General features: G+C 43.3%; 1 long non-coding RNA gene across 1 annotated transcript; it reads right to left on the bottom strand.

Annotated features, from left to right (window-relative positions):
• Positions 1 to 1,986: 1,986 nt before the first annotated feature.
• LOC125525866 lies at positions 1,987 to 3,030 on the bottom strand. Its single transcript, XR_007291456.1, has 6 exons — positions 2,972 to 3,030; positions 2,794 to 2,867; positions 2,554 to 2,573; positions 2,417 to 2,476; positions 2,270 to 2,330; positions 1,987 to 2,170 (listed from the first exon to the last, which is right to left on the bottom strand). It is a non-coding gene; the product is annotated as an uncharacterized LOC125525866 (long non-coding RNA).

Below are 3,030 nucleotides of genomic sequence, written 5' to 3'. Positions count from 1 at the left end.
CTAATTAGACATGAACCCGATGGTGGACATGTGGCTAGCAGCGCAACGCTACAGCTAGGACGTCGTGGGATTGATTCCTGCGGGGCCCTTTTTCTCTAGTGTATTTATTTTAGTGCGAAATGGGCCGGCCCGAAACTATAGACGCGCTTCAGGCAAGACCGAAGGAAGATTCGCTATAAGCGAGATATAGCCTCTGCAATTTAAGTGAGAGCGTACAAAGGCAGAGAAAGAGAAGGAAAACAGTCGCGCGCTGGACTGCAGGCCCGTAAGGATGGAAGGGACAGGCCCGTAAGGATGGAAGGGAAGCAGGAAAGAAATAGAATTAGAAAGTGGTTGGGCTGCAGCCTGGAAAAGAGAAGAAAGAATTAAGAAACAAAGAAAATCGCAAAAACCCGAACCCTTCACAGCCCCAACAAAATCGCAAAAATCAACCGCGCCAATGCCCATGGCCCTATTGCGGTTGTGGACGCTCGCCGCACTTAATCCCAAGCACACTACGGCCCTTCCCATCGCGACAACTCCAACATCTTGGTAACCCTATCCTGACACCACAAATCACCACCGCGACGATAGCAATTGCGATGCCATGTCGACAACCTCTGGTTATCGTCGCCGCCATGTCAACTGCTTAACATCCATCGAACCCCACGGGGGAATGAACCCTACAGAAAACAGAGTAGAGGGGGTGGCAGAGCAGTATACGCCTTAGCCCAATGCTAGAGCCAATGAACTTGACTCCGAGCGGTCAAAGACGCTCGAATCGCCAGCGCAAACAAAAAAACCATATTGAATTACCTGCAGGGCACCCGTAAAAAAAAAAGAATTACCTGCGGGGAGGAGCGCGAGTCGTTCAGCCGACAGTTAGCGCAAACAATTTCTACGCTTCACATGGCGATCCTGGCGCCAAGATCCGTGTGATGCATCCGAGGGCGCAGAGCACGTTCACACAAGATCAGTATAGAACTGATCGTCAGTTCTATAGTGTTCAGGACATCACTCACTCAACTTGCCTTAGCTAGCAGCGCCCAGTTGCTTGGGACAAACAACTGACGTTTTTACTTGACAATATACATTAGCAGAAAAAAGAACATCCACACTGACAAGATTTAGAACCAGTAGGATTAATTTAGGACACGAGACGAATTCTATGGTCAGAAAATTTGTATACAGCCGAACAGATAGCACTGCATTTCCATACACCACCCAGAACAATCGAACATTCGCTTCCCTTCGGTATTATCGTAAGTAAACATTGACCTCATATTGTTGGAAAAAACACTGACCTCATACAGCTTGAGAGAGGAATCACGAAGTTCCTGGCATGCCTAGATTTTTCATAGCAAGGAAGGATGCATTTCAAAGCTTCATCACATGCTATCACATTATGTTCAATCAGGACAGTAACGACAAAGAAGGTAATGCAAACTGTGTGTAATGCAAACAATACAAAGAAGGTAACTGCAGCTCCCTCCACATTTTCACATCCGGGCTTGGGACCGGCAAAGGCAGTGTTAAACCAGAACAATACAAAACACAAATTATAAAACACACCAATCATTCAAGCAAAGCATACATGACACACAATCAAGCAAATGCAATATCAATGCAGCTCCCTCCACATTTTCACATCCGGGCTTGGGACCGGCAAAGGCAGTGTTACACCACAACAAACAAAACATACAACACCAATCATTCAAGCAAAGCATTCATGACACACCATCAAGCAAAGCATACAACACACACCATCAAGCAATTCAGGACACACCATCAAGCAAAGCATTCAAGACACACCATCAAGCAAAGCATACAGCACAGACCATCAAGCAAATGCAATACTAATTCAAACACACACACACACAGTCGGTCACACAGAGAGTCACAGTCACAAACAGATTCAGTCACACACACACAGTAGCAGTCACACAGAGTCAGTCACACATACACAGTCACAGTCACACACAGACACAGAGATAGAAAGGGCACAAACAGAAAGCTAATACTACAAGCAAGACCCATAATGTAAGTTGTTTGGCATGCAGTACCTTCCAGGAATAACTTTTGCTATTTCTGCTCATTTATTCCCAAATACCTGATGGCATTAATCAGTGCATGTTCCTCCTCAGTAGTCCAAGCATCCTTCCATATGTTTGGATTCAGATGATTATGCCACCTAAGATGTTTTGAATGAATTCAAAAATCAGCTTCATATTAACAACTATGATGTTTTGAATGAATTCAAAAATCAGCTTCATATTAACAACTACATCACCTAGACCAAATGTGTTTCCCCCGATAGCAGCCACAACTTGATTGAAGAATAGAGCAACCATCTGAAAAAAGAAGAACAAAATAGTTAGCACGGACTGCGAATAGAGAAAGAGATGCCAAGAAATAACAAGTTACTCAAGGCAATTACCTGTTCATTAGCAATCGGAGGAAGTCCACCAAAGTAAACACGCCGAGAATAACGAGTAACCTAAGAAAGTAGCAGTCAGACATATGCATCACAGAACAAGAAAAATCTCAAGCACAAAGAAAAAAAATCAAGCATACCTACTGTGTCATGGCAGTGGCTGCATAGCAAGTGGATCGATGCAAAGGAAAGAAAGAATTAGAAAGTAATAACAAAACATTGAATAATAAAGAAGCATAATAGATCACAGGTGGGTTCATTCTGCCATCACCAAATAAACTGCAAATCAGAGTGAATCTGGTCGCGTTGTGATGACAGAATGGACTATCCATGATTTGAGTACTAGCTACACTGAATCATAAAAGGAGCACATTAGTCACCTGTCCTAGAGCGGATAAATTGAACATGTTCGGAAACATTCCAGGATCAGCAGCAGGAAGTTCTGGTAGCTGACCTGCAATGCATCAATAGAGAATTGTTACCAGTGTGTTTACCTTGCACATAGGGGGGAAATGCATTTCAGCAAACCATATAAAAATAAAACAATCAAAAGAATACCTTGCAATGAGACTATTTTGTTAGTCCATACTTGTTTACAAGGTCAATTATTTTGTCAT

This window comes from Triticum urartu, chromosome 7, assembly GCF_003073215.2.
Source record: "Triticum urartu cultivar G1812 chromosome 7, Tu2.1, whole genome shotgun sequence".
In the NCBI taxonomy this organism is placed as follows: Eukaryota; Viridiplantae; Streptophyta; class Magnoliopsida; order Poales; family Poaceae; genus Triticum; species Triticum urartu.
The sequence above is the reverse complement of the archived record's forward strand: the minus strand, read 5'-3'. Positions and strand labels throughout refer to the sequence as shown.